This window comes from Lycium barbarum, chromosome 10 (genome assembly GCF_019175385.1).
Source record: "Lycium barbarum isolate Lr01 chromosome 10, ASM1917538v2, whole genome shotgun sequence".
Classification (NCBI taxonomy): Eukaryota; Viridiplantae; Streptophyta; class Magnoliopsida; order Solanales; family Solanaceae; genus Lycium; species Lycium barbarum.
This window is the reverse complement of record NC_083346.1, coordinates 8,751,932-8,760,666: the sequence shown is the minus strand read 5'-3', so window position 1 is coordinate 8,760,666 and position 8,735 is coordinate 8,751,932. Positions and strand designations below refer to the sequence as shown.

At 32.0% G+C, this 8,735-nt stretch overlaps 1 long non-coding RNA gene across 1 annotated transcript; it reads right to left on the bottom strand.

Annotated features, from left to right (window-relative positions):
- Positions 1–1,968: 1,968 nt before the first annotated feature.
- On the bottom strand, positions 1,969–2,822 carry LOC132615587 (uncharacterized). The gene is made up of 2 exons (XR_009572754.1): positions 2,702–2,822; positions 1,969–2,293 (listed from the first exon to the last, which is right to left on the bottom strand). It is a non-coding gene; the product is annotated as an uncharacterized LOC132615587 (long non-coding RNA).
- Between the last annotated feature and the right edge of the window lie 5,913 nt (positions 2,823–8,735).

Here is an 8,735-nt window from a genome sequence, read left to right as displayed (position 1 = left end):
TCCCGCACCCAACAAAGAGATTTTGGCATTTATAATAGCTACAGTGCGATGATATCGCCAGCACAGTGGATTGGGGCGTGAGTGCAATTGTAAAAGTAAATGGGGTGTGCTCAGGTTTATAGTGGTCTTGTGTGGGCGCAGGGTGGTCCAGATACATGGGTGTTGTGTAGTCAAAACAGAAATTACAATAATATAGATGAATTTAAAATGATAAATCTTTCTTTTTTCCATAAATTTTTGCTAGGAAATTCCTCACAGATTTAATGGATTTTTTCTTTTGGATTTACTTGCGGAAAATTCAGTAAGAAATTTTCATATTTCACGATTTTCTGCAAAAAAAAAACCCTCAAGTAACTTACCTGCATAATTAAACTCCCCAAGAAAATTTTCGGGAATTTTTAAATTCACAGATAATAATTACCCACTAGCATTTTGCCTTCGGATTATTATTTGCAGGAAAATTGGCAGGAATTATTTACTTGGGAATTTTCCTGTATAAACCCCATTAAGATCCCTAGGTAATTAGCACTTTTCTAGTAGTGCCCTTTCCTCCTATTTGGTCTCCTTCATTACTTTTCGCCTTTGTCACTCTTTCCTCCTTTCCCATCGTGGATTTAGTTTATGCTGTTTGAAGTTTTTATTATTTTACATGCGGCCCGATTAACGTAAAAATCATAATTAATAATAAAGAGCAAATCTCTTTCGTAGACTGGTTATTTAATGAACCGGATTAAGTCATTATTACTATAAATTGATCTCTCCCTGCCCATTAGGGTACTGCCTCTACACATTTTCTCCGATACAAAAGGCGCAGTTTGATTTGCTTGTTCTTGAAAATATTTTATGATCTAGAAGTCGTAGAGAATTGAGCATTCGAAGTTTTTTTAATTCTTTGAATTGGAATGGCGTCGATAGAAATTCAGTATTTTGCAACAAAACCAATGAAAAAGCCTGGAGTCAATTGTTGGATGAAAGGAAAACTCTTTATAAAGAGAAAAATGAATTAATTAAATTTAAGTTTTTTTTTTGGCCTAATAAATTTCCCATTAAGAAAGATAAAGCAGGGCAGAGAGAAATTAATAAATCAACTAAAAGTTTTATTGTTTCTTTTTATCGCTATACACCTATAACATCTTCTGCATCAGAGGGAGAAATGGATTTTTTGTCCTTTACAAACTTTTTTTAGCTTTATGACCTTTTTACAAGAGATCTTCATTTTTTACACATAAGATATCTCAAAAAAACACATAAGAGATCTGAAAAAAACATTTTCTTTTACTGAAATTGTAAGAGGCGGCTAAGAGATCTTATTTTCTCTGCATCAGATATGCTTCCTACAATGCTTCAATACAACACTATTATGTCCAAAATTTTAGGTATATGTTTGATTTATGTGATTACATGAACGTCTATGCATAAAGTTCATGTTTACGTATGCATCAAAATATACTAATTTACTTTAAAAAATAATAGATTATAATATAATATTATATATTAATTGACCATAATAATTAATGCATACATTAGATGTGGGCAAATATGTCTTCCATGAGCATGCATGCTATCCATTCTTCGATAAGAAGATGACAATAACATAACCTTGTCAAGTTCCTATTATTATTTTTTTGTTTTCACACAGTATTTGGTACTGGTATTGGTATTGAAGCCCAACTATATCCGAATTTACGTCGCGTAGGACCCCATTGAGGGAAAGCGCTCCTTATCAACTTGGATCACCCTCCCATACGCCACATCTATCATACTAGCTATGGGAGTATCCGGGGCTCATGTGGATTAGCTAAAGCGAATGATATGTCTTTTTAAATGAACCAGTTGTATTAATTTGTTCACTTTCTTTTAAGCAAGACTACTTATGAATTGCATCTATTAGATCGGCCAATAACTCTTATATTCATGCTTTAATTTCAACGCTTCTTTTAGGAAAAAGAAAATATTGTAAGTAATGAATTCATTTTAACCATATGACATCAATCTTATATTGCACCAAAAAAAGAAATCAATCTTACAACTCGATCAAATACATGACAAGTTTAATATTTAGATGAAATCTAAAGAGAGACATTTATAGTGTCGCTACTTCAAAGAAATCTTTAACAATAATAATGACAAACACAAACAGGAGAAGGAGGAGGTGATTTCTGCATACAAGATGCCCAAAATAATTTATCTCCATATATATCCTCGCAGGTAGGCATGCAATTATCGTTCACTTGGCACTGTACACTGGGAACTTCACTGGTGCATTCCTTCTGGGCGATCGTCGGGTCTAGGACTACAACAATAATAATAACAAAAAAAATCTATTGTTAAATTCAATTAACAAACAACAACAACAACAACATGGCTAGTGTGGTCTCACAAGTGGAGTCTGGAGAGGGTAAGATATATGCAGACCGTACCCCTATCTTTATGGGGCAGGGAGACTGATTCTGATAAACCCTCCGCTCGAAATTAAAGAAAAAACAATGATGTGATAACAAATCTATTAACGAAGAATCCAATTCAAGAAAAAAAATATATACGCAAATCGTTTATGTATTAAAATTCATGTTTAAAGCATTCATGATTGAAGAAAAAGATAGTACTTAACGTTCAAAGGAAATTACATTAATAATAAAATAGATAAACCGTAAACAAAAAATAATTTTAAAATAAAACGAGAGGGGATAAATGCGCTAACCAGAAAGATACATGATGACAATGAGAACACAACAATTTACTGAAATTTTTGCCATGTATATATTTGATTAATTATGCTTGTGTTTTTGAGAGAGAGTTATGAATGCTTTGCCATATTGCAATATATATATATATATATAGATAGATGGATGGATGTATATAAATAAAGGAGTCCAAGATTGTTATAATCATAAAATTGAGTAAAAAAATTGTGATAATCTAGTGTATATATTATATCATTTTATGAGATAGGCATAACTACTAATGAAATTAATATCTTTCCTTTTTATAATGATGTTAGGGATAATTTACTATTGACTATTCAACAAAATAAGAGAGCGAACAATACGAAGTAATAGAATTTAAAGAAAAGTCACTATATGGGATATAATGGGTAGATCACTAACTCTTATTTACATGAAAATTTGTTTAGGGCTTCTATCAAATTCATAGGCAGAAATAAAGATGTTATGATCCAGCCCCAGCCCCGACCCAATGTCACACAACCTCTAAATGGGCCGAGAAGAAACAATAAAACTGGAAGGCCGTTCGCAAAGTTGATTTGGTACCCAAGCCCAATTAATAACTGGTTAAAAGGGTTAGAGTTGAGAAGAACGATTTATGGGATTTGTGATTATGCTTAAGAAAGGACTGTGCTTCTCCTCACCAATTGTCTGCTTTCTCATCTCCTACTAATTATCCTTTCATTGTTCTCTTAATTCCAGTTAATTGTTGTTCTTAATTACGTTAGAACCCTACATTTTAGTGTAATTCCATTCAATGATTATTATATACATGTGTTTGTATTGAGAAATCCAAGTTGTTACAAAAGATGTACGTGTCACCGATAAAATCGGAACTATGAGAAAATTGGCATGTCAATTTGATACGGTTCAATTATCGATTTTCCTTTCCCATGATGTATATAAAACTGAGTCACCTCTTTTTTCGCTTTAAGCCCAAATTTCACAAAAAATCGCCCGAATCAAACAACTGCCCGTACTCTCCACAATCCAATGGGATTGCAGAAAGAAAAAAGTAGAACATTAAAGGAGATGATGAATGCCTTACTGTTAAGTTCTGGTTTACCCCAGAACTTGTGGGGAAAGCTATTCTTACGGCTAATATAATACTTAATTGAGTTTCCCATACTTGAAGATGGAGGGAGGTTTCCCTTTCGGGGAACCCCAAAAACTACTTCACGCTAGGGATAATAATCAAAAACTTAATACTATTTTACAACAGAAATTTATTTTACAAAGGTTTTGGACTGGGAAAGGGATTGAGGCATTTGAAAGAGAAGGGGAATATGGAGTTTTTCTTGAGAGATCTAGCTGATGCTCTTCTTCGTGATTTCCTTTAGTGATGTCTTTGCTTCTTCACAAATGCTGCTATTTATAGGTGTCTGGTGAACTTCAACTCCGGATTTCAAAATCGTAAAGAATCTTTTGAGTTCAGCCGGGTGCTATTTGGGCCCCATCGTCATGTGAAACTTTTCAAAAGAAACTTTATGTTTTTGTCCGTTAGCTGAGCTGTCTCATTACTTTATTAAAAGCTACTACTTTATTAAAGTTACTTTAATAAAGTCTTCTTTTTCTGAAATGTCTTCAGCCTTTTCTTTTGATTTTGTCTTGTGCTATCATTATTTTCTCCACTAATCTGTCTATGTGTCAAAATTGTGTAGAGCAATAGAATCGAAACTCATTCTTGAGTCTACATCATTTGGATCTTGAGAGTCTTGAAATGCACTGTCTTGGAAATTAATAGCATCTCCTTCAAAATCTGAACTATGGACTGGTGACATCCCTTGACTTGGAGATAATTCTGGACTAGGATTTTAACTATTTGCTTATCTTGTTCCTTTGTCTGAAAAAACCTTTCTAATGTCTCTTTTACTATATTTTTTATTTTTTCGTTCTTTTTCTTTTTAGCAAGTATGATTTTCTTCGTAGAAGTTGCTCCTTGCGTAAGTGTCTTTGGTAGTCTTCGTCTTGTCTGTAGAGATGAACATCCCTCATCTTCACTTTTTGGTAAAGTGACAGCCATCAACGGGTTTGATGAGTCTTTACCGGCTACCGTTCGAACCAGACTAGCTGTATCTTTACCCGATACAGTGGGTCTAGCTGCATTCATTGGGGAATGCACACCCGTCTCATCCATTTTTGCCTGAGATGGAAAACTCTGAGATTGTGGTAACTCAAAATTGACTGCTTGTAGTCTTTGTTCTAATATCTTTACTTGGTCCAAGAGTTTCGTTTTTTCTTGAACTAACGTCTCTTTCTGCTGGTTTAGTCTCTTGACAACATCAGTCATAGTAGAACAGTGATCACAAAAAATCACCTCGTCTGTGTCTTTTTGTATGTTGTACTGAGGGATTTTGTCTGAGTTTTGTTTAAGAGTTGGAGAAATATAGTAATTTGGACCCAACATTCCCCTAGCATAGTCTAATGCTTCAGTAAAATCATTAAATCCTTTAAAAAGAGATTTTCTTATGTCTTTGATAGAGTCTAAAACTTCTATCCAAGTTTGAAAAACACTATTAGTTTTACCATGAACTACAACATAAAATTTAAATTTTTTGTTTAGATTTCTGTTTGTGAAATACTGACAAAGAGAATTTATAGTAGCTACAAAGTGTTTAGAATCCTTTTTATTACGCGAAATCCATAAGTTGTCTACCAAACATCTCTGTTGTTTGTCTATTACATATTCTGGTAATACTTTAAAAGTCTAGTTTCATGGCGGAAAAGCTACTAAGTTATTAACTCCGAATTGTATTCTTTCTAGAGTATTTCTCTCTAATGAAGATGTAGGTATAAATGAAGGTTACCTAATACTGTTTGTCTGTAAGTGTCTTGGGTTGAGGCTATGCCTTTTCCCTTGTCTGCTGTCTGAGAACTGGAAGGTCTCATGTTGTTCAAATAGAAAATCAGTTAGCAATAATCTTTAGTTTACTTAATTGGTCTGCTAAATTATTATTTTTTTCTTTTATATGTTCAAATTTTAGGTTATAAATTGAAATGGTATCTAAAAAATTTAACCATCTCCGTCTACTACTATTTTTATCATTTATCTTTTGATAAAATTTAACTATAGCTTTGCAGTCTGTTCTAACTAATATTTCTGGTTTGTTCAAGATATATAGTCTAAAGCTATTTAATCCATATATTACAGCTAAAATTTCTGCATCTATACTACTCATATTTCATTTTTCTCTGTACCTACCACTTTGATACGCACCTATCTTTTATTCACTTTTAGTACTATATTTATTTGGTCTTGTTTTTAATACTGCTCCCCATCCTTCAAAACTACCATCTATTTCTATAATTCAATCGTCTGTTTCTAGAGGCATATTTCAAATCAGGAATATTTTTTATTTTTTCTTTAATTTTTTGTACTAATTTAATGTCTTCAGTATTAAAGTGTTTTTGACCATTAGATCCAGTCTTTGAATACAATGGTCCTGCTATTTTTCCTAAGTCTTTTATAAAATTTCTAGCATAATTTACTATTCCTAAGAATTTTTGTAATTCTTTAACATTGTCTAAATTATCTGGCATTTCTAAAGCTTTCTTAGCTATATGAGGTTGTAACTTTATTTTACCCTCTCCTAGTACTACTCCTAAGAAGTTTATATAATTTTTACATAATTCCATCTTTTTCTTACTAATTATTATTCCATTTTCTCCAAATAGTCTAAATATCGTTTGTAAGTGTCCTAAATGTTCTTTAATATCTCTACTAAATACTAGTATATCGTCGACATATACGAATACAAATCTTTTGTATTCTCCAAATATACTATCCATTTTTCTTTGAAAAATTGGTGGAACTGTCTTTAGTCCAAATGACATTACTAACCATTCAAAATGTCCTTCAGGACAGGTAAATGCAGTCCATTCTATACTTTCTTCATGCATTTGTACCTGCCAATATCCTGATTTACAATCAAATTTACTAAATATTTTCTTTCCTTGTATTCTATTTATTAATTCTGTTTTATCTGGTAACTTATATCCATCTGTCCTAGTATTATCATTAAGTCTCTTATAATTTATTACCATTCTAGCTTTTCCTCTTACTATTTCGCTATGATTTTTACCATAAATGCTGCAGATCTATGTTTAGAAGTAGATCTTCTTATTACTCCTAAATCTAATAGCTCTTTTATTTGTACTTTAAAATCTTCTACATCTTGATTTGGTGCTTCAATTGAAGTTGTTTTAATTATATATTCTGAATTTATTATATCTAATTTGCATACAATCCTATTATTTTTCCAATGTTTTAACTGTTTTTCTCCTAATATTTCTATTTCATCTATTATTTTTAATATATTATCTAGATCTTTTGGATTTTTTATTACTCCTATTCTTTCTATTCCTATTTTAAAATTATATAATTCTATTTCTATATCTATTAAATTATAACTTTTTTCTAACAAATCTTTGTCTTCTACAATTTCTTCTTCTTCTAGTATTAAATTCTTTGTTCCTGTCTTGTTTGTACAACATGTATTATTTTCTTGACAGTCTTTACAACAACTATCATTTTTCTTTTGCAGGTTTATTTGGTCTGTGGTAGGGATCTTCTTATGTCGGATTCTAGTTTCAGTCTTAAGAACTTGTACTGGTGTATGAGTAATATTTTTTAATAAAATTACTCCATCTCTTGTAATCATGCAACTGCCATTATTATGTAACATAAAGTCTAATCCTATGACAAAATCTACATTTATATTAAGGTCTCTTACCCATATCTTATCCATTTTATAGCTAGGTTTGTAAAATTCTGAACATGTATTTATAAAGCTAATGTATGCCTTATGAACATAATGTCTATATATGTTATGAGTTCCATCCATTTGCATGGCTGCAACTGGCTTTTCTAGGGTTTTTATTAAATTAGGTGGAACTATTCTTTTATTTATCATACACTTCGTACATCCAGTGTATAATAAATAGTCTAAATATCATTTGTAAGTGTAGCGCAATTACAGCTTACCGAGGACATGACCTTAGATAGGAGGGTTTGGAGGACCCAAATTAGGGTAGAAGGCTAGTAGATAGTCTCGTTATCCGTTCTTATTAGTAGTCACATTATTGCAATATAATTTCTTGTGCTCCGATTTCTGCTATTATCTGTTATTATCTGTTATTTCCTGTGCTTTGGTTATCCTGTGTCATCTGTTCCGATTTCTGCTATTATCTGTTATTTCCTGTGCTCTGATTATCCTGTGTTATCTGTGTCGCTTGCATTATTTCATTTCCATATCGCTTTAAATCTCTTATCTGAATCTCTTAACCTTATCTGACTTCTTTTTATGCTTTTATTGAGCCGAGGGTCTTTCGGAAATAGCCGTCCTACCTTGGTAGGAGTCAGGTCTGCGTACACTCTACCCTCCCCAGACCCCACGATGTGGGATTTCACTGGGTTGTTGTTGTTGTTGTTATATCATTTGTAAGTGTCTAGAAGACGGTATGTATTCGGGATGTACGAAGTGTATAATAAATAAATGAATAGCTCCACCTAATTTAATAAAAACCCTAGAAAAGCCTGTTGCAGTCATGCAAATGGATGAAACTCATAACATATATAGACATTATGTTCATAGGGCATACATTAGCTTTATAAATACATGTTCAGAATTTTACAAACCTAGCTATAAAATGGATAAGATATGGGTAAGAGACCTTAATATAAATGTAGATTTTGTCATAGGATTAGACTTTATGTTACATAATAATGGCAGTTGCATGATTACAAGAGATAGAGTAATTTTATTAAAAAATATTACTCATACACCATGACTATTCGGGATGTACGAAGTGTATAATAAATAAAAGAATAGTTCCACCTAATTTAATAAAAACCCTAGAAAAGCCAGTTGCAGCCATGTAAATGGATGGAATTCATAACATATATAGACATTATGTTCCTAGGGCATACATTATGTTCAGAATTTTACAAACTTAGCTATAAAATGGATAAGATGGGTAAGAGACCTTAATATAAAGGTAGATTTTGTCATA